The following is a 23206-nucleotide window of genomic DNA, read 5'->3' as shown; positions in this document are numbered from 1 at the left end:
GAGCACATAAAGATGGATGGTCAGTATGGGGGTTGAACCCGTGACCTTGGCGTTATTAGCACCACGCTCTGACCAACTGAGCTAACCAACCACAGGACACCTTTGCATCAAATGTTTCCATCTCAAATCAACTAACTCATCCTTAACAGAACGCATTCTCTGTGCTCGTGGTCGAATTTTTGCTTCTCTTACAACGGGGTCATCTGCCCCCATTGATCATGCAGTCACGGTGGGCGAGAGGTTTGCCGCTGCTCTGCTTTGCCATGCTGTTTTCTTTACCTTTCCCCGGTCGGTTGGCAGCCTTGATGGGGGTGTTTCGCAGTTGACTGGGTTGTGCGCTGTTGGTTATGGGGCCTGGGGGGTTTTGGGCTTTTGTCGCCGCCATGCTGTTTTCCTTGTGGTGTTGTACTGTTGTTGTCAACGGGGGCTTTTGTCGTTTCTTCACGGTCCGCATTCTCTGCACTTGTGGTCTGAAGAGGATAATGGGGTCCACTGCCCCCATTGATCTGCTCCTTGAGTCTTGGTGACCAAGAGGTTTTTTGCCGCTCTGCTTTGACATGCTGTTTTCTTTACCTTTCCCCGGCCTCATCGAGGGTGGGTGGTGTGATGTCGGTTATGGGGGCCGGTAAGTTGCCGCCCTGGGGAAAAGGTCCTAACTGTCATTTGTGCGTACGTGCCAAACGGCAGTGCGGAGTACCCGGTCTTTTTGGAGTCCTGGTGACTCCGTCGTTCTCCTGGGAGACTTCAACGTCCATGTGGGCAATGACAGTGTGACCTGGAGGGGTGTGATTGGGAGGAACGGCCTCCCTGATCTGAACCCGGGCAGTGTGATGTTATTGGACTTCTGTGCGAACCACAGTTTGTCCATAACTAACACCATGTTCGAACATAGGGATGTCCATAAGTGCACTTGGCACCAGGACACCCTTGGCTGCAGGTCTATGATCGACTTTGCAGTCGTGTTGTCAGACCTGCGTCCGCATGTTCTGGACAGATGGGTGAAGAGAGGGGCTGAGCTGTCAACTGACCAGATTAAGGTTCCTTACGCTCAGGAGGCACTGGTTGAAATCCCACAGCTGGCATTTTCCTGGTCAGCTCCATTATCCACGACTGGAATGATTTGGCAGCAAAAGACTGTCAGATTGTACAAGACACCTGAACACCTTGAGAAGAAGATTAAGAGAGGTTTTGTTCTAATGAGAAGGGTTTGTTTGTTGACATTGTGACATAGAAAAGAGGAACTCCCCGTCGGGGAATCGAACCCCAGTCTCCCGCGCGGCTGGTGGGGATAGTTCAGCTGAAACGAGCTAAATTTTCCCCATTCATTTCCAATGAGAGAGAAAGGCCACTATGAATGTAATATACTTTTGTCCATGAGTGGCGCTGTGGCCGCTTCTGCTACACCCACCCACCACATCCATCCTGAACTTCAGGTAGAAATTAACTCTATTAAGTGTCATTATTTCATATGTTATTTGTGTTTCTCAGAGATTGCTGCGCACCGTTCAGGGTTGCAGAGTGTTCTGCGGAGAAACACCTCAACTGGGATGCATGGCAAACAACTGACACAATTGTTACTGAGGCCACATCTGTGTGCCTCAGAATATCACCCGTTATACGGCACCTGGTGGACCAGGAAGACCTGCAGAGGCTCCAGGATGCATACGTCTTCTGTGGCATCCAGCCTGCAAATCCCACCAAGCAGCATATTCGTGAGCACTGCAGGATAAAGATTCCTCCGCCCGGGACGCTTATTCAGAGAGTGGAAGGGGTGTTGAAGCACTTTCACCTGACCACAGATCCGAATGGCATCCCTCTTTATAAGCCCTCCATGCTAAAGAGATGGAGGATCCAACGAGTCCACATTCTGCGCGGTTGCCTCAGTGATCCTGAGGTGGAAGGGGGCATACTGTACCGCCGTGGAGGAACGATACAGTTAAACCACGTGCCAGGTGAGCGTGCAGCAGTCCCCAGTCTGGATCCCCATCAGAGGCACGTCGCAGCAGGAGGGCTACCACTTTCACCAGGCCAAATGGGTGACCGGCACGCAGGTCTCCCCAGAGCTGTTCCAGGCCCAGGCCATGACAGGAGTGTGTCGCTGGAACTATCAGCGTCTGCTGGACCTGAAACTGCCAGGCGTTTCTCTCCCGCCTGTTTTCAACCCTGCACTGATATGCTCCCTGAATGCTGTTTCCAGACGGGTCTTTGGCGAAGAAAAGTACCCTGCTCTTCGTCTGGCAGCTGAAGACACCGGGGAGAGGTTTGGCCTGGAGTACAGGGAGCCAGAATGTTGTCCGGTCCCTTTAGACTGGGACAAACATAAAACCAAGAAGGACCCCGGCCACGCCACAAGTGCTCCTTCTCCAGGCATCCTGCCTGATCAGGGAGCAGACCCAGTGCAGCCTTCCTCCACACCTCCCACCAGGCTTTTCAGCTTTGTTCACCCTCTTCAAACTGCTACTGTGACTACGTCTAGTCGTGTGGCCCCTATCCCAGCATCTGACTTGGACAATAAAGCTTCTGTTACTGAGCTTCAGCCACAGCCAGGTAAAAACCTAATCATGTGTCCCCTTGTTCTAATAGTGTTGCATCTTGTTTGAACCAAATGAATATGTGTATCTACCAAATGTGTATCTCTTGGTTTTCTTTGCCTAGAGCCCACAAGAAGATTACCCATCCAATGTTCTCCGACTGCTGCCCGCACTGGACCAGTGAAGACTGGAGGGAGAGTATTTGTGTTGGACCACAAGCGCTGGCCGTCTCCAAAGAAGTCGGCAATTGACGAGCTCCTTAATAAACACCGCGGGCACGAGGACATGATCAAGCTTGTGGTTCGGGAGTATGGCACTCTTGTCCACAAGTCCAGCAAAGACCCCAACAGCATGCTGCATCCAACATCAAAATTGCATATTCCCAAATACATAATACACAACAGTAAATTTCTCAATACATCATCTTCACTAAATACCAGCCCAGAGAAGCTGCAACATACACAGCAGCTTTGGCAGTTGCTAAGCACTACCTCTGCTGTGCCTGTCGTGACACTGCCTATGGTCATTCCACCATCACCATCACCACCACCACCACCTGCTCATACCCCATTGGAGCAGGAGCAACCACCTCCCGTGTCAAAAAAACTCAAACAAAAACATGTCTGTGCTGTTGTCAACCAAAATCAAAATATCAAGGGGATGGGACATCAATACATGACTTTTATCAGCGGGGCCCTGTCAGATACTTTTATTGCCCCACAAAAGTTTTCCAAAAATATGGTGCAGAAGGTCTGACAAACCCCAAGATGCCATTTCAAGAGTTCAGTCAAACAGACTTCTTCCAGCGAGAGCTCGATGATACAAGAAAGAGGGTGGAGGGAAAAACAGCAGAAGAAGAGGAAGGGGGAGGAATCTCCTCCACCCCCTGTCCGAAAGTGCCGGTTCTGCAGGATGCAGCTAAAGCAGGGTCCGAACAGCCCCCACATCCACACTGGCTTTCCAGGGCAAGCAGGGAAGTACATCTACTGCCCTGCCAAAGTCTTCTCTATCTATAGAGAGCGCGGGATGGAAAGAGAGATGAGCTGGAGGGAGTTCCAGGCCTCTCCTTTTTATGAAAAGGAGAAACAACGGCAGCAAAATAAATGAACATTTTTTTTTATTATTCATAGCTTGTGATTAGTATTCATTTTTTATTTCTGAGAGTGTTTTTGAGTGTGGCATGGCAACCTGATAAATAAATATTCTTTGTTACATTGCATTGATTTTGTGTTTTATTTCAAGCACTGGTATCAATATAAGCCTGATAGGAATAGTTTGTAATCATATAGGGATTAATTGGAAAAAATATATATTGTGGAGAAGAAAATGGTGACTTGACTGATGCTTAGACGGGATTCGGACACCTGACTTCATTTCTCCAAAGTCTCTCTGCTTGTCTGACATCTGTCTCGCATCCTGATTGGCTGGCAGCAAATGTCAACAACACAAGCGCGGCCCGCGCTTGGCAAGTGAGAATTCTACCACTGAACCACCAATGTCACGTGGGGACACACTGTAAGAGAACAAAATTCAACTGTCAAGTGGATGAGCCTCTGCAAAGTGGCGCTGAATGACAAAACATCACAATGTCATACTCTTTGGATTCAAGCACCTTCTGGCGTAATGGGATCCACAACAATCACGTCAGCTGTGGATGCAACGTCAATTCGTTCTTGAAGGGCAAGTGACAAAAAGAAGTACATGGTTCACAAATCAGCTGCCAAAGTTTCACTGACCAAGCACCCAGGCACTGCTGGAATTTGAACCCACGATCTCCTGTTTACTAGACAGGCACTTTGACCAGCTTAGCCACAGTGCCAGCAGTTCATCTGGTACCAACACAAAAACAGTTCGCCAATGGGGAAAAATGTTCATACAAGGGAGGGAGTCCAAAGTCCAACACATGTGTGAATTGAGAGTCCCTGGGTGGGCTCGAACCACCAACCTCTCAGTTAACAGCCAAACGTGCTGACCAATTGCGCGACAGGGAGTACAACAGCATGACTGCAGTAAGGTTTCACTAAGTGCTGTCCACCTTAACTCTCGGGTGGTCCGGTCTGTTACGTTTCAGGTGTCATTCGGAATACTGCCCTTTTGCAGGAAAAGAGCCTTTGTACTTTTTCAACATGAGCTCTAAAGAAAGGTATAAGCTGAGATATACTGCATTGGCCGGGAACCGGACCCGGGCCTCCCGCTTGACAAGTGAGAATTCTACCCCTGAACCACCAATGCCACGTTGGGAAACACTGTCGGAGAACAAATTAAATTGTTGAGTGGATGTGCCCCTGCAAAGTGGCGCTGAATGACAAAACATCACAACACACGCACGGGATGCCAGGGGAGGCCGAGTACTAACAGAGCTGAGCGAGAGGGCATAAGAAAAAAATTTGTGACCTTGTGGTGGTTACCCGGCAGCACCAAGGATATGGTGCACGTCTGATGCGTAATGCATGCCAGGTGATGTTCATCTAGCGAGCGGACATTCTTGTGGGGGACAAGCTCAACAGTAGGAATGTTGAGAGAACTGACCAGTCCGCTATCAATGAAGTTCTCGTCCGCCCCAGAGTCAATTAATGCTGTGGTAGGAGAAGCTTCCCCCGCCCAGGATATCGTACCTTCCACCTGAAGTCGGCCCACCAAAGCGGATGACGCAGCCGGTGTGGTTGGAGCGGGCAGTGCCAGCAGCTGGGGAATATCCCTGGTGGAGGAAGAGCGTTGGCGTGCTGGGCGAACTGGACAGCGGGAAATTGTGTGTAGGACTCCCACAGTACAGGCACAGCCACAGGCGTGGACGGTGACTCCTCTCCGCTGACGAAAGGCGACTGGCTCCCAGTTGCATGGGGACGACACTCCCAACGTCATCAGACGGCGCTCCGTGTTTTGTCTGAGTCACGGCTGGTGTGTGTTGCTTTTTGTTGTTTTCTTGCCTGAAAGGACTTCTCGCTCGACCCAATTTTACTCTTGGCGAAACACTGATAATCCAGAACATAGCCTTAAACTGCAGGTGCATTAGTTGGAGGGCTCGTGGCCACCTGGTCACCTGAACAGGGACTTGAATCCCGGACACTCAGATCAAAAGTTTATTGTTCAGGTAATTGGCTCAACCTTTGTCTTGTCTGACCATTAACTCTTTTTGTCCAGAAGATATTAGGCTTGGGCGGCACGGCGGTCTGGTGGTTAGTGCGCAGACCTCACAGCTAGTAGACCAGGGTTCAATTCCCACTCTCGGCCATCTCTGTGTGGAGTTTGCATGTTCTCCCTGTGCATGTGTGGGTTTTCTCCGGGTACTCCGGTTTCCTCCCACATTCCAAAAACATGCTAGGTTAATAGGTAGTCCATAGGTATGAATGTGAGTGTGAATGGTTGTTTGTCTATATGTGCCCTGTGATTGGCTGGCGACCAGTCCAGGGTGTACCCCGCCTCTCGCCCGACGACAGCTGGGATAGGCTCCAGCACCCCCGCGACCCTCGTGAGGAAAAAGCGGTAGAAAATGAATGAATGAATGATATTAGGCTTGTCCATGTGGGCAGTTTAAGACCTCCGTCGATCTTGGAGGTGGCAATTTCGGGACAGGGGCTTCTTCATCTCTGCAAGGTCAAGTACAGTATGCCAGAAGATTTTGCCTTGTGAGTTGTCCTCATTCATCAAGCGCCTGGATAGTCAGTTGGTAGAGCATCAGACTTTTAATCTGATTGTCCAGGGTTCAAGTCCCTGTTCAGGGGGAGAAGAGTAGACCCCACATTACCAGCATGGGGACATACCAACCCAAGATGAGAACACACTGGGCCAGGTACACAGCAACATATGTGGCAGAAACACAGCTTCACCCTGGCCCCTCTTTTAGCCTCTACTGAAAAAGCGGAACACCACCTTTGCAGCTGAAATCGCTCAGTTGGGTGAGTGCGAGAATTAAGATTTAAAGGTCCGTGGTTCAAGCCTGGGTTTGAGCACAATCCCTGTTTACGTTGCGACTTTGCCAATAGTTTGAAAATGCTTATTGGCAGGCTGAAAGGACCTTAACTTCATTCATCAAAGGGCCACCCCTCCAGACAACGTTAGAGGAGGTTACAAGCCAAACCTGTCAAGCCGTGATTGTGATTTCATGTTTTGTTGAAGAAAGGCCCATAATTTGTGGAACAATTTTCCCTACAAGGGAGAAACATTTGTCGATTTGGACAATTGTCAATATGCCCCCACTTTGGACGCATCGTCTTGTGTCATTGTTTGGCAACTGCTTCACCAGTCCCCTTAAAGGGCTCACCCTTCATAGTGTAGTGGTTAGCACGTTTGCCTTACATGCAAAAGGTCCCTAGTTGGAAACTGGGTGGAAGCAAGGCCGTTCAATTCCTTCTTTCACAAAAAAATCAAGGTGACACATGGGAACAAGGATATGTGCTTGATCCCTGAAGGTGTGTACACGGGCATCTGTCCCCAGTTTGGACACATAATCCATATTTCCCGGATGACTGATCGGGTGCGTCACTGGGCTGCACGAAGGGGCTTATCAGAATCAGAATCAGAAAAGGTTTATTGCCATGTATGATCAAACACATACTAGGAATTTGTTTTGGTGTAGTAGGTGCACACACATCTATTAAAAAAGAATGAGAATACAAAATATGAAATACAAAATATGAAGATACAAAATATACAGAATAACAGTATAAATATATGTACACAGTCTGTTTTTGTTTGTTATTCCGGAAGTGCAGTCTGATTGTTTTTCCTAAGAGTCCAAACTGAGCGTTAATGTAACGTATACAATGAAAGTGTCAAAGTGGCAGGATGAGGCAGAGGTGGGGTGTGAAGAGTGTCATGTGGGGTTCCGGGCCTTGTTGATGAGGCTGACAGCAGACGGGAAGAAACTGTTCTTGTGGCGTGAGGTTTTGGTCCTGATGGACCGCAGCCTCCTGCCAGAGGGGAGCGTCTCGAAGAGTCTATGTCCGGGGTGAGAGGGATCGGCCACAATCCTTTCTGCACGCCTCAGGGTCCTGGAGGCGTACAGATCCTGGAGGGATGGGAGATTGCAGCCAATCACCTTCTCTGCTGACCGAATGACACGCCGCAGCCTGCCTTTGTCCTTAGCAGTGGCAGCAGCGTACCAGATGGTGATGGAGGAGGTGAGGATGGACTCAATGATGGAGGTGTAGAAGTGCACCATCATTGTCTTTGGCAGGCTGAATTTCTTCAGCTGCCGTAGGAAGTACATCCTCTGCTGAGCCTTCTTGATGAGGGAGCTGATGTTCGGCTCCCACTTGAGGTCCTGGGAGATGATGGTACCCAGGAAGCGGGAGGACTCCACAATGTCAATTGTAGAGTCACAGAGGGTGATGGGGACAGGAGAGGCTGATTTCTTCCTGTTGTCCACAACCATCTCCACTGTTTTTAGGGCGTTGAGCTCCAGGTTGTTCAGGTTGCACCAAGTCGCCAGATGGTCAACCTCCCACCTGTAGGCGGACTCGTCACCGTCAGAGATGAGTCCGATGAGGGTGGTGTCGTCCGCAAACTTCAGGAGCTTGACAGACTGGTGACTGGAGGTACAACTGTTCGTGTACAGGGAGAAGAGCAGAGGAGAAAGAACGCAGCCCTGGGGGGATCCGGTGCTGATGGTTCTTGTATCGGAGAAGTGTTTCCCCAGCTTCACACACTGTTTCCTGTCAGACAGGAAGTCTGTAATCCACCTGCAGGTGGAGTCAGGCACGCTCAGCTGGGAGAGCTTCTCCTGGAGCAGAGATGGGAGGATGGTGTTGAATGCAGAGCTGAAGTCCACGAACATGATCCTAGCGTAGGTTCCTGCGGAGTCCAGGTGCTGGAGCATGTAGTGGAGGGCCAAGTTGACTGCATCGTCTACAGACCTGTTGGCTCTGTAGGCAAACTGCAGGGGGTCTAGGAGAGGGTCGGTGATGACTTTGAGGTGAGAGAGCACAAGGCGCTCAAAGGACTTCATGACCACGGAGGTCAGGGCGACGGGTCTGAAGTCATTAAGTCCTGTGGTCCTTGGCTTTTTGGGAACAGGGATGATGCTTGCGGTCTTGAAGCAGGCAGGAACGTGGCATGTCTCCAGTGAGGTGTTGAAAATCTCTGTGAACACTGGATACAGCTGGTCAGCGCAGTGCTTCAAGGCGGACGGAGACACAGAGTCCGGTCCAGCTGCTTTCCGGGGGTTCTGTCTCCTGAAGAGTTTGTTTACGTCTCTCTCGTGGATGGAAAGAGTCGTCACTGAGGTGGGTGAGGAGGGGGAAGGGAGGGCCATTAAGGCAGGTCTTGGTGGAGATGGCTGGAGCTGGAGCTGTTGGAAGGTGTCGAGGGGGATGGTTGCTGGACTGTCCTTTTGTCTTTCAAAGCGGCAGTAGAACTCGTTCAGGTCGTTGGCTAGGCGTCGGTCGTTGATGGAGTGGGGGGCTTTAGGCTTGTAGTTGGTGATCTGCCTGAGCCCTTTCCAGACAGACGCAGAGTCGTTAGCTGAGAATTGGTGTTGGAGCTTCTCAGAGTACAGTCGTTTAGCCTCTTTCACCGCCTTGCTAAACTTGTACTTCGACTCTTTGTATTTGTTTATGTCCCCACTCCTGAAGGCCTCCTCCTTCGCCAACCTTAAATGTCTGAGTTTGGCTGTGAACCAGGGTTTGTCGTTGTTGTAACTCACCCTGTTGCGTGATGGAACGCAGCAGTCCTCACAGAAGCTGATGTAGGACGTCACAGCCTCTGTGTACTCATCCAGACTGTTGGTAGCAGTCCTGAACACATCCCAGTCAGTGGAGTCCAAACACGCCTGGAGATCCTCCACAGCCTCACTGGTCCACTTCCTTGATGTCCTCACTACAGGTTTGCAGAGCTTTAGTTTCTGCCTGTACGCAGGAATCAAGTGGACCATGATGTGGTCAGAGAGTCCCAGAGCAGCACGGGGGACGGCGTGATAAGCATCCCTGACTGTAGTGTAACAATGATCCAGAATATTCTCCTCTCTGGTCGGGCATTTGATAAACTGTTTGTATTTAGGGAGTTCGTGGGTGAGGTTGCCTTTGTTAAAGTCACCAAGGACAATAACTAAGGAGTCCGGGTAGGTCCGCTCCACACACAGTATCTGGTCGGCGAGCATGCGCTGTGCGTCCTGCACGTTGGCCTGCAGCGGGATGTAGACGCCAACCAGAATGAATGAAGCGAACTCACGGGGTGAATAAAAAGGCTTGCAGTTAATGGTGAAAGATTCCAGGTCAGGAGAAAAGTGCTGCTGGATCACTGTCACATCGTTGCACCAACCACTGTTGATATAGAAACAGATTCCTCCACCTTTGGTTTTGCCGGAAAGTTCCGTGTCTCTGTCTGCGCGATGGAGTTGGAAGCCAGCCAGCTGCAGCGCAGAGTCCGGTATTAATCCACAGAGCCACGTCTCAATAAAGCACAAAACCGCAGATGAAGAGAAGTCCCTGTTTTTTCCCAACAGCAGTTGTAGTTCATCTAGTTTGTTGGGAAGTGAACGCACGTTAGAGAGAAATATCCCGGGTAGCGACGTGCGTATCCAAAATTTCCGCTGTTGGAAGCAGAAATTTAGGAAATAAATCCTCTGGTGTTGCTCCCCTGATGTTCATGAGCTCTTCCCTGGTGAAAGAGCTCCCGGTACCGGCGCAAAAAACAGTTTTGTAACATAAAACAAAGCAAAACAATGCGCACCAACACACCGAGGCAGCCGTCCGCGGCGCCATCTTTTAGACGCAGTCCTTCTTGTAGGAAGGAGGTGGCCGCTGTGGTGTCGTTGCATGCAAACAACATCCTCATCCTTGACACAGCGAAGACCAAGGAGGAGAATAATCGTGGATTCGGTCCGCTTACACTGGCAGGATTTCACCAGTCCTGTTGAAAGCCTGGCCACTGGTATGGTTTCCGTCATGCAGTGGTTCGCCTAACACTGAAGACACTCCTTCGCCGGCGCTGTGGCTTAGTTGGTCAAAGTTCCTGTCTCGTAGACAGGAGGTCCTGGGTTCAAATCCCAGCAGTGCCTTGCATATGTGTTTCAGCGACTCCATTTTTTTCTCTCCAACATTTCAAGTAAATGTTTTGGATCAGACGTCATGTTCTGTTGAAGAAATATCCATCATTTTTGATGTCATATGTAGCATGAATGTCATATGTACTACAATGCTCTCGACAAAGGCAAAAACATTGTGCATTTGGACATTTGCGGGGCTAAGAAAACAGACCACATTAGCAAAACAAAAGAGGTTCGGGTCTAACATTTAAGGGAAGCGCTCTACTATCTGCGGTAATTCCCCTGCTGCTGCAATGTTGGCAGGGAAGGTCCAGTCACAGAACTATTTTGGTTCCTTTGCTGGAGTACGTCAAAGTGACACTGTCTCTGCCTTGCTGAGTGCAGACATAAGGCAGTTCCTGGTGGTCTAGTGGCTAGGATTCGGCGCGCTCACCGCCGCGGCCCGGTTTCGATTCCCGGTCAGGGAATTGACATTTGGGTAGGTTTTGACTGGAGCTAGGATTTGTCTTCGGCCTCGGTCGAATGGTTGGGGTCATCTTGAAGCACAAACCGTTGTCATCCTGAAGCGACTGACAACAGAAATATAAACAAAACATGGACACACAATGGACAACACAATAAGACAAGGTCCTGGACTGAGAATGCTGTCAGGACTGGGTTTAGGGTGAGACAGAGCATTTGTCGGATGCTCAGGGATAGACCCTTGTTAGAATAAAATGTAGATAGAATGAACATAGCACCAGTTATCACCCTTATATCCATTTGCTTAGACAATAGAAAGAGTGTTTGAATGTGCTGAAGAAGAAATGTTCCTGTGACCCTGATCAGAGACCCCCAGCAACCCCCAGGTCCTGGAGGTGCCTGGATGCGCCAACCGCAACCCTGCAGATGTTCACGTAAATCCTGCAAGAACGTGTCAAGATAAGAACTCATAAAACAATAAAAATAATTCCTCTCATATACACACACATACACATAGAGAAACAAATACAGCTCGTGCAACTGCCACCCCTAGACCCCTAGAGTTGCATGACCATGTAGTAGGGACCCCCGAAAGAGAATAAATAAAGAGGAGTTTGAACTGCATACTCAGTGGAGCGGCATGTAACTGGGTATGTGGTTTCACTCTCCTCGCTGCGAGTAACTTTGAATATTGTTGTCTGTCTCTTCTGTATTTCTGCATTTAAGTGTTTTTACAAGTGTCACAGGAGTTTGACCCTGACAACCCACTGACTCACAATGACCTTGCACATCTACACGTGTCAGGGTTAAACATATTGGCCTCTCATGTTACATGGTGTGACTAGGGACGTGGAGTCAGTACTTCAGTCTCCGCATTGAACGTCTGCAGCAACTGCCCTAAGCCACTTGCTGCCGCTGCCTTTGCTCAGAATGATGTCACAAGAGTGCCACATAGACTGACTCCTTGAGATAACCAGAGTCCTGTCTCTGAATTTGGACACAGGTCAAGTGGCTGGGCTTGTTGTGGGCGACCTGATGAGACCACCACTCAGCATGTGGCATGTGCGAGAGACTAGTCCGGGCGGGACCGGTGCAACTCATACTTACTACCTGCCAGGGGAGATAGCATGATCAAGAAGGTGGTTCACCCAGGGCGAGGCTCAGCCATTGCACATGGGTTGAGCTGACCTCTGCGAATTCCCCAAATGCGGGAATCTCGACTCGAATCTTTGTGGTAGTGGGGGACTGCGTTCGCGCTCTCCCCTTATCCCGTGTTTAAAACAAGAAGCACCGCGCCGAGCTCCTTGGCTTGCGAGTGCAGCCAGACCGAGCAAGAAACGACCAGCCCAGCACTACCAATGCTTGCTGGAAAGGTCTGCCCGTCCACGGGAGACAACCAACCAGCCGTGAGGCCGATCTGCTCTCAGTCAGGAAACCTCAATGAGAAACGGCAACAAGACAGAGAAAGGGGCATCGGCAACCATTTCGATTGATCTGAGTCTAAAGTTCAAGGTTTGCTCGCAGGCAAATTTGAAGCAGCGAGAATGAGCAATCCGCACCTCTGAGTAGGAGTTCATGGTTCTCACCTAAAAAACGATAGCTTGTAGCCGTAATCGTGTTGTTGTTTGTATTCTGTGTTTTGTCTGAGTCACGGCTGGTGTGTGTTTCTTTTTGTTGTTTTCTTGCCTGAAAGGACTTCTCGCTCAGCCAAAGCAAAGCCAGGTAAAAACACGTAATCATTTGTCCCTTTGTTGGAATAGTTGCATCTTGTGCCTGTAGTGACACTGCCTGCAGCGATGGTTATTTCACCACCACCACCTGCTAGGGTTAGGGTTAGGGCTAGGGTTAGGGCTAGGGTTAGGGTTAGGGTTAGGGTTAGGGTTAGGGTTAGGGTTAGGGATAGGGATAGGGTTAGGGTTAGGGTTAGGGTTAGGGTTAGGGTTAGGGCTAGGGTTAGGGTTAGGGTTAGGGTTTAGGGTTTAGGGTTAGGGTTAGGGTTAGGGTTAGGGTTTAGGGTTAGGGTTAGGGTTAGGGTTAGGGTTAGGGTTAGGCTTAGGGTTAGGGTTAGGGTTAGGGTTAGGGTTAGGGTTTAGGGTTAGGGTTAGGGTTAGGGTTAGGGTTAGTAAGCTCCTCCCCCTCTGGCTGAGGAGGAAGAGGGAAACGCACGGTCCTTCCCCCGGGCCAGACCTCCTTCCCGGTCCCTGGAAGCAGGGACCCAACGAGCCCCCGCCCTGTTCCTCATTTGGGGACGTTCCCTTGAACTTTGGTCGCCACGAGAGCGCCCCCTACCGTAGCGCACCACAGTCCATTCCCCATCCGTGGGGTACATAATTATCAAATGTATGTTTTTTTATTTTTTATTTTGTAATTTTTTATGGGGTTTTTTGTTTTTTGAAAAGAGAAAAAAAACAACAAACAACAAACAATAAACAACAAACAACAGGTTTTAACAAAATAAAATGTCTAAATTAGACTTTGAAATTTGGTGTGCTATGTCGCAACGTTTCGATCGACTAGGATCTTCCTCAGGCATAGCACACCAGTACAACAAAAAGGTCCTTCTCCTTCCACACTCAACTCAAGAGTGACCAACTCTTCCTCTGCTTCTCCCTTATATAGGCTTCTGCTGTCAACCCAAACTAAAGAGAAAGTAAAAAGAAACTAACAGCATAGTAACTTCCCAATCTCTCTCCCTGTTGTTTTACTGCCCCACACTCCTCCCATACACACAAACACCTATATACACATCATTTTAAATCTGTATGCTGCTTTATTTATTTATATATTTATTTATTAAATTATTTATTTATTTATATATTTATTTATTTATTAATGGGTTAGGGTTAGGGTTAGGGTTAGGGTTAGGGTTAGGGCTAGGGCTAGGGCTAGGGCTAGGGCTAGGGCTAGGGTTAGGGTTTAGGGTTAGGGTTAGGGTTAGGGCTAGGGCTAGGGCTAGGGTTAGGGTTAGGGTTAGGGTTAGGGCTAGGGTTAGGGCTAGGGTTAGGCTTTGAGTAAGCTCCTCCCCCTCTGGCTGAGGAGGAAGAGGGAAACGCACGGTCCTTCCCCCGGGCCAGACCTCCTTCCCGGTCCCTGGAAGCAAGGACCCAACGAGCCCCCGCCCTGTTCCTCATTTGGGGACGTTCCCTCGAACTTTGGTCACCACGAGAGAGCCCCCTACCGTAGCGCACCACAGTCCATTCCCCATCCGTGGGGTACATAATTATCAAATGTATGTTTTTTTCTTTTTTATTTTGTAATTTTTTATGGGTTTTTTTGTTTTTTGAAAAGAGAAAAAAAACAACAAACAACAAACAATAAACAACAAACAACAGGTTTTAACAAAATAAAATGTCTAAATTAGACTTTGAAATTTGGTGTGCTATGTCGCAACGTTTCGATCGACTAGGATCTTCCTCAGGCGTAGCACACCAGTACAACAAAAGGTCCTTCTCCTTCCACACTCAACTCAAGAGTGACCAACTCTTCCTCTGCTTCTCCCTTATATAGGCTTCTGCTGTCAACCCAAACTAAAGAGAAAGTAAAAAGAAACTAACAGCATAGAAACTTCCCAATCTCTCTCCCTGTTGTTTTACTGCCCCACACTCCTCCCATACACACAAACACCTATATACACATCATTTTAAATCTGTATGCTGATTTATTTATTTATATATTTATTTATTAAATTATTTATTTATTTATATATTTATTTATTTATTAATGAGTTAGGGTTAGGGCTAGGGTTAGGGTTAGGGCTAGGGTTAGGGTTAGGGTTAGGGTTAGGGTTAGGGTTAGGGTTAGGGTTGGGGCCAGGGTTAGGGTTAGGGTTAGGGTTAGGGTTAGGGTTAGGGTTAGGGTTAGGGTTAGGGCTAGGGTTAGGGTTAGGTTTAGGGTTAGGGTTAGGGCTAGGGTTAGGGTTGGGGCCAGGGTTAGGGTTAGGGTTAGGGTTAGGGTTAGGGCTAGGGTTAGGGTTAGGGTTAGGGTTAGGGTTAGGGTTAGGGCTAGGGCTAGGGCTAGGGTTAGGGTTAGGGTTAGGGTTAGGGCTAGGGTTAGGTTTAGGGCTAGGGTTAGGCTTTGAGTAAGCTCCTCCCCCTCTGGCTGAGGAGGAAGAGGGCTAGGGTTAGGGTTAGGGTTAGGGTTAGGGTTAGGGTTAGGGCTAGGGCTAGGGCTAGGGTTAGGGTTAGGGTTAGGGCTAGGGCTAGGGTTAGGGTTAGGGTTAGGGTTAGGGCTAGGGCTAGGGCTAGGGTTAGGGTTAGGGTTAGGGTTAGGGTTAGGGCTAGGGCTAGGGCTAGGGCTAGGGCTAGGGTTAGGGTTAGGGTTAGGGTTAGGGCTAGGGCTAGGGCTAGGGTTAGGGTTAGGGTTAGGGTTAGTTAGGGCTAGGGTTGGGGCTGGGGTTAGGGTTAGGGTTAGGGTTAGGGCTAGGGCTAGGGCTAGGGTTAGGGTTAGGGTTAGGGTTAGGGCTAGGGCTAGGGCTAGGGCTAGGGCTAGGGTTAGGGTTAGGGTTAGGGTTAGGTTAGGGTTAGGGTTAGGGTTAGGGTTAGGCGGGAGGGTCTGAGCCCGTCCCCTGAATGGGGCAGGAGGAGCACGCTCCATCCCCCAGTCGTTCCTGCCACCCCGGTCCCCCTGTGGTTGACGGAGGCGTTGGCGCCTCCTCCCATAGTGGACCTCCGTCCAACCCCCCTCAAAATCCCTCATCTGGACTTGTAATTTTTTGGTGTGTTTTTAATGTCGCCTTTGTTATTCTATTGTAATAAATGAATTTTAGGTTTGTTTTTATGGTATTCAAATAATGAGTTGTGTGTTTTTAATTAAAAAAGATGAAATAAACTGAAATGAATTGAAATGAGTGTGTTTTTTTTGAGAAAAAAGAAAAAATTTTTTTTTAATTAACTTATCTGATTAATGTATTTTTTTAATTATTTAATGATCCAATTATTTAATTAACTGTGTAGTTTTGTGCCCGTTGCAACGTTTCGACCCTTACGGGTCTTCCTCAGGCTTGGGCACAAGGAAACAACACACAAACCAACTCTCCACTAACCGCTTGATGTTGCCTCTTTGATGGTCAGAGCAAGAGTGTGTTTGATCTTCTGTGTCTCCCTTTTTATAGTGTGTGGTTTGTGATCCAATTTGTTGAGTGTTGTTTTAACTTGGTGACTATGTCTTTTGCTCAATGAATGAAATGAATGTTTTTAACCCTATTTCTTATTAGTAAAATCAATATTTAAATGTAACCAATGTATTTTAACCCATATGATATATACTATATGATATATGGTTTATAAATCTTTTTAATATTGCTTTAATTGATATGATTTTAATCTATGCATATTTAGATGTAATCAATGTATTTTAACCCATAGGGTATATAATATATGATATATGGTTTATAAATCTTTTTAATATTGTTGTAATTGATATGATGTTAATCTGTGCATATTTATATATAGAGTATATCTGTTTATGTAATATATGGCTCCAAACCTTTTCCTACCCTTAATATGTATACAAAATAACTATTTATTATCTTAGGACGTTTTAACTATTTATTGTCTTTTAAGGACTTTTAAGTTTTTATAGAAAGCTTTTATTGTTTTGTGTTTTGGATAGGGGCGGGGCTAGGGTTAGTTAATGTTAGTCGGGTTAGGGTTAGGGCCTGGGGTTAGGGTTAGGGTTAGGGTTAGGGTTAGGGTTAGGGTTAGGGTAAGGGTTAGGGTTAGGGTTAGGGCTAGGGTTAGGGTTAGGGTTAGGGTTAGGGTTAGGGCTAGGGCTAGGGTTAGGGTTAGGGTTAGGGTTAGGGTTAGGGTTAGGATCAAGGCTCCTCTGATTTGAGAGGTATCATAAATCCTTCTAATTGTATATGAATTTAGTTGTTTTTGCTCAATCTAATTGTATCTTATCTGAAGTAATTGTTGTTTTTGCTCTCCTAATTGTTTATGAATTAAATTATTTTTGCATTCAAGAATTCAGTTGTTTTTATTCCATATACGTTCGATTCAATCCTAGTGGGCTCCTTGTCCGTAGCAGGTAAATCCATCTTCTTTCAGCTTTCTTCCTCTCCCCCTCGGTCCAGATCAAGTTCCTCTCAAGTCCTGCAACCCTCACGGAGTCCCAACCATGAGACTGGAAATGTTCCGTAACCGGTTTATGGACATCTTTCTTGTTCCTAATGTTATATTTATGTTGTGTCATGCGGGTACTGATAGAGTTTCTGGTCTCACCCACATATTGTTTTCCGCATCTCGTACAGAATATCAGGTAGACACAATTGGAAGACCGTGGACTAAATTTTTGTGGGATATGAATTACAGTTTTATCCGTCCTATTTCGGACATATTTTAATCTACAAAATTTGTCTCCTAGGCTGTGGGGTTTCTCCCTTGTTAATGATTGGATTTTTGCCCTGACCAAAATGTCTTTTAGATTTTTATTCCTCCTGTTGTGTCACTCAATTGTCGTTCCACTTCGAACATGTATTGATTTCTGCTTAAGATAACCACCGCACTGCCCTTGTCCGCGGGTTTGATTATTATATGTTTGTTCTGTTTGAGTTCCCTAAGTGCTTTGACCTCATTCTGCGACAGATTGGGTTTCTCTTTCCGAGGTCTGTAACCTCTTTGGAAAAGTTCCCAATCCTTCTCAATCAGAGTTATTATTTCCTTTGGCAGTTCCCCCATTGGTGGGGACCATGTTGAGGTCCCGATGAAAGGACGTGGGCCCGTGTCCTCGGAGTCCTTGAAATATGCGGCCAATTTAATCTTCCTATGGTAATTTTGGATATCCAATTGCAGTTGTCTTTTTTGGTCTTTTGCTATATCTACTGTTGGAATGAATGTTAGTCCCCTGTTTAACAGATTGTGTTGTGGTTGTGTGAGACGAAAATTCTTGGCTAAGACTATGACATTTTGTGCCACAAAAGATCGTGTTATCTTGTCCCCCTCCTGTATCAGGCTTACTGGGGGTCCAAGTTTAAATGAGAGACCCAGTGGGCAAGCATTGCTTCTGCCGTTCTCCTGGTCCAATGGACGTGGTCTCCCTCCGTCTGGAAATCGGTGCTCCTAAGAGCCGGGAGAGTGGACCTGTTCCTCTCGAGATAGTTGTTAAGCGTCTGTAGCATTTCCTGTTCCTCCTGGGGCAATGAGGGTGAGAAGTTCAGTACCGGAATCCAAATCTCCGTCTGTGGAAACCTCCTCCTTGCGGCCCTAACTGCTCCCAATAGCTGTTTGATGGCGGTTTCTTTGGCCTTCTGAGCCCTGCAGTTGATGCCAAAAGACAAAATCAGCTTCTCCAGATCCACATAACTCAACGCCTTCTCCATCAGTGCTTCTGCATTGCGGAAAGTGGCCCCAGGGTAACTCTCTATCTGCAGATCGGGAATAGAATATGCTGGAATCCTGGATAGGTTAGAGTCGCCGATGATGAGCCACTTTTTGGTCACCGTCAAGGTCCAGTCGACGTTTTTGCGATCTGTGTTGGCGTGTCTTGTCACCCTGCAACGCTGTGGTTGTGGAGTGGCAGTCCTCTTCTCCGGTATGTCCTCTTGGGATTCATCACTGGGACTGGCCACCTGATGGACTTGGACAATGTGTTGGTCACGCCTGGTCTCCTGGTACGGGGTTGCTGTGATCGGAGTGGGTACCAAGGGAGGTGGTCCCTCCGATTCTTCATCCGTCTCCATTTCCAGGATGAAATTCCCTATGCTCCCGTCTATTTCCCTGCTGATAGTTCTCTGGGCTTGTAAGCTGTCATTCGGGTCCTCCAGATCCAGCAGAAGGCTGTCTTCTGCAATCACGCAGCCCCCGTGTGTTTCTGCTCTTTGTCTCTGCTGCCTGCGTTGTTGTGGGGTTTGCGGAGTAGATTCTGCAATGTGGTCTGTCTGGACCGCCATTGTAGTCACAGAGGGGGTTGTGGGCCTTTCTTGTGGGCTATCTGGTGGTTCCAGAGGCCTGTCTCTGGATACTGTCTGTTCTCTTGGGCTTGTTTGAGTTTCCCGTTCCATTCCTCGTGGGACCCGTGTTTGTATTGTTTGTTCCTCCTGTATATCTGTTAGTTCCTGAGGTCTCTGTGCATCCCTGCTCTCCTGCGCTCTGGCCGTGATCAATGCCTCCGCATGGTCAATGACTCCTTGGGTGATGCGAGGCAGGTTTCTACGGGCCCATTTTATGGCAACCTGGAAGGCTGGCTTCCAGTTCGGAACCATTGCCTGGGAGAGCTCTTCCAGAGCGATCTCCAGGCCCTCCTCGTAGTGGTCTTCCAGAATGAGCAGGGTGTTGTATCCCCAGCTTTTGGCATTCCCTTCTATGAGATCCACTGTTTTTGATGTTGGGAATGCCGGTTTGATCATTGAAGACAAAACCTCCACCATCTGGGAGATCATCCTTGGTTCCGGTTTGTCAGGCCTAGGGGCCACGTTCTGCAAATGGTGGACTATTTTGATTACAGAGTGCAGCTTCCGCACCAGCTGACTAAATGCGGGGTCCGTTGGTTGTTGTCTGGCCTGTTCATATCTCGGTGCTCTCTGAAACGCCACCCTTGAAGTGGCTCTCGGATTGTTCCTTCTCAGATTGTTCCTTCTTACCACTGATGCGTAGGAAGGGGCTTGGGGACCACGGTCACGGTCCAAACCCGGGGGAGGCACTGGCCGATTAGGCGGGAGGGTCTGAGCCCGTCCCCTGAATGGGGCAGGAGGAGCACGCTCCATCCCCCAGTCGTTCCTGCCACCCCGGTCCCCCTGTGGTTGACGGAGGCGTTGGCGCCTCCTCCCATAGCGGACCTCCGTCCAACCCCCCTCAAAATCCCTCATCTGGACTTGTAATTTTTTGGTGTGTTTTTAATGTCGCCTTTGTTATTCTATTGTAATAAATGAATTTTAGGTTTGTTTTTATGGTATTCAAATAATGAGTTGTGTGTTTTTAATTAAAAAAGATGAAATAAACTGAAATGAATTGAAATGAGTGTGTTTTTTTTGAGAAAAAAGAAAAAAAATTTTAATTAACTTATCTGATTAATGTATTTTTTTAATTATTTAATGATCCAATTATTTAATTAACTGTGTAGTTTTGTGCCCGTTGCAACGTTTCGACCCTTACGGGTCTTCCTCAGGCTTGGGCACAAGGAAACAACACACAAACCAACTCTCCACTAACCGCTTGATGTTGCCTCTTTGATGGTCAGAGCAAGAGTGTGTTTGATCTTCTGTGTCTCCCTTTTTATAGTGTGTGGTTTGTGATCCAATTTGTTGAGTGTTGTTTTAACTTGGTGACTATGTCTTTTGCTCAATGAATGAAATGAATGTTTTTAACCCTATTTCTTATTAGTAAAATCAATATTTAAATGTAACCAATGTATTTTAACCCATATGATATATATACTATATGATATATGGTTTATAAATCTTTTTAATATTGCTTTAATTGATATGATTTTAATCTATGCATATTTAGATGTAATCAATGTATTTTAACCCATAGGGTATATAATATATGATATATGGTTTATAAATCTTTTTAATATTGTTGTAATTGATATGATGTTAATCTGTGCATATTTATATATAGAGTATATCTGTTTATGTAATATATGGCTCCAAACCTTTTCCTACCCTTAATATGTATACAAAATAACTATTTATTATCTTAGGACGTTTTAACTATTTATTGTCTTTTAAGGACTTTTAAGTTTTTATAGAAAGCTTTTATTGTTTTGTGTTTTGGATAGGGGCGGGGCTAGGGTTAGTTAATGTTAGTCGGGTTAGGGTTAGGGCCTGGGGTTAGGGTTAGGGTTAGGGTTAGGGCTAGGGTTAGGGTTAGGGTTAGGGTAAGGGTTAGGGTTAGGGTTAGGGCTCGGGTTAGGGTTAGGGTTAGGGTTAGGGTTAGGGTTAGGGTTAGGGCTAGGGCTAGGGTTAGGGTTAGGGTTAGGGTTAGGGTTAGGATCAAGGCTCCTCTGATTTGAGAGGTATCATAAATCCTTCTAATTGTATATGAATTTAGTTGGTTTTGCTCAATCTAATTGTATCTTATCTGAAGTAATTGTTGTTTTTGCTCTCCTAATTGTTTATGAATTAAATTATTTTTGCATTCAAGAATTCAGTTGTTTTTATTCCATATACGTTCGATTCAATCCTAGTGGGCTCCTTGTCCGTAGCAGGTAAATCCATCTTCTTTCAGCTTTCTTCCTCTCCCCCTCGGTCCAGATCAAGTTCCTCTCAAGTCCTGCAACCCTCACGGAGTCCCAACCATGAGACTGGAAATGTTCCGTAACCGGTTTATGGACATCTTTCTTGTTCCTAATGTTATATTTATGTTGTGTCATGCGGGTACTGATAGAGTTTCTGGTCTCACCCACATATTGTTTTCCGCATCTCGTACAGAATATCAGGTAGACACAATTGGAAGACCGTGGACTAAATTTTTGTGGGATATGAATTACAGTTTTATCCGTCCTATTTCGGACATATTTTAATCTACAAAATTTGTCTCCTAGGCTGTGGGGTTTCTCCCTTGTTAATGATTGGATTTTTGCCCTGACCAAAATGTCTTTTAGATTTTTATTCCTCCTGTACGATGAAATTATTTTAGAATTTGGGATTATGTCCTGATTTCCTATCAATTCTGCAAAGTTGTTTTTTAATTTTCTATTAATGATTTGGCTAGTTGTTGAAAATGAAGTTATTAGGGGAATTATTTTCTTTTGGTCCCTTTCCTTTTGTATTTGGAATGTTTTGAAAATCTGTCTCAGAAAAGATCTCGTATATCCCCTTTTTCGTAGCGCCCCAAAGAGGGTCTTCACGGCTTCCTTAAAATCAGTTTGTTGGGTACAAATCCGTTTGAACCGGATGAGCTGTGACTTCACGATTCCCCTGAATGTATGTTTGGGGTGCAGACTTGATTTGAACAATAGGGCATGTGTGTCTGTAATTTTGAAATGTACTTTAATGTCTAGGCTCTGGTTCCTTTCGAATGTAGGTCCTTTATAGACGGTTGTGTCCAGGAAATCAATTGAGTTTTGGTCCAATTCGTATTTAAGTTTGATCGAAGGATCGTGAGAGTTCAAAATATCCACAAATTCTTCAAATTCCTCTCTTGATCCGGTCCAAATTCCCCAGATGTCATCAAGATATCTCCAATAATGCATGGGTTTTTTCTGACATTTTGCCAGCACTTCCTCCTCCCAATTGGCCATAAAGATATTGGCGTACGCTGGGGCGAATTTTTTGCCCATGGCTGTCCCTTTAATTTGGAGGTAAAATTGCCCATTGAACACAAAATGGTTTTTGGTCAGATTGATCTCCAATAGCTGTAATAGTTCCTCGTCTGGTCTCTTTGGATCCGGATATTTCTGGAAAATTTTCTGCACCGATCTAAGGCCTGCTGGAATATCAATATTCGTGTACAGACTATCAACGTCCATGGAAAAGAAGTACGAGTTCGCCGGAATTTGCAAGCCCTTGACAATCTCTATAAAATGGTAGGTGTCCCTAACGTAGGCCGGGTGTCTAGCGGACAATGGATTCAGGTACACGTCTATGTATTCTGCCGTACAGTAGGTTTCACTCTGACAGTCTGAAACAATTGGCCTTCCGGGTGGTATTTCGAAAGGCACTGTCCATTTCTCTGGGTCTTTGTGAACTTTGGCTAAAATGTAGAACCGCCGTTCCCTTGGTTCCAGGTTCCCCCTCAGGTATCGTTTTTGTTTTGCATTAATGAATTTTTGGTTTTGTAATCTGTCGAGAATGCTTCTCACTATTGGGACGGTTCTAGTATAGATTGGTTCCTCTAGTTTTTTGTAATACGTTGTGTCACTCAATTGTCGTTCCACTTCGAACATGTATTGATTTCTGCTTAAGATAACCACCGCACTGCCCTTGTCCGCGGGTTTGATTATTATATGTTTGTTCTGTTTGAGTTCCCTAAGTGCTTTGACCTCATTCTGCGACAGATTGGGTTTCTCTTTCCGAGGTCTGTAACCTCTTTGGAAAAGTTCCCAATCCTTCTCAATCAGAGTTATTATTTCCTTTGGCAGTTCCCCCATTGGTGGGGACCATGTTGAGGTCCCGATGAAAGGACGTGGGCCCGTGTCCTCGGAGTCCTTGAAATATGCGGCCAATTTAATCTTCCTATGGTAATTTTGGATATCCAATTGCAGTTGTCTTTTTTGGTCTTTTGCTATATCTACTGTTGGAATGAATGTTAGTCCCCTGTTTAACAGATTGTGTTGTGGTTGTGTGAGA

The 23206-nt window shown here is 46.8% G+C and overlaps 3 non-coding genes across 3 annotated transcripts; 2 read left to right on the top strand and 1 right to left on the bottom strand.

The window, feature by feature from the left end:
• Nucleotides 1-17: 17 nt before the first annotated feature.
• Nucleotides 18-91, bottom strand: trnai-aau (transfer RNA isoleucine (anticodon AAU)). Its single transcript has one exon. It is a non-coding gene; the product is annotated as a tRNA-Ile (tRNA).
• A 10362-nt stretch (nt 92-10453) lies between these two features.
• On the top strand, nt 10454-10527 carry trnat-cgu (transfer RNA threonine (anticodon CGU)). The gene has a single exon. It is a non-coding gene; the product is annotated as a tRNA-Thr (tRNA).
• Nucleotides 10528-12076: 1549 nt separating this feature from the next.
• On the top strand, nt 12077-12243 carry LOC131119401 (U1 spliceosomal RNA). The gene has a single exon (XR_009126350.1). It is a non-coding gene; the product is annotated as a U1 spliceosomal RNA (small nuclear RNA).
• Nucleotides 12244-23206: the final 10963 nt, after the last annotated feature.

The sequence above is a fragment of the Doryrhamphus excisus genome, unplaced genomic scaffold (genome assembly GCF_030265055.1).
Source record: "Doryrhamphus excisus isolate RoL2022-K1 unplaced genomic scaffold, RoL_Dexc_1.0 HiC_scaffold_26, whole genome shotgun sequence".
Classification (NCBI taxonomy): Eukaryota; Metazoa; Chordata; class Actinopteri; order Syngnathiformes; family Syngnathidae; genus Doryrhamphus; species Doryrhamphus excisus.
Note: the sequence above shows the minus strand (reverse complement) of the source record. Positions and strands in the feature narration are given on the sequence as shown.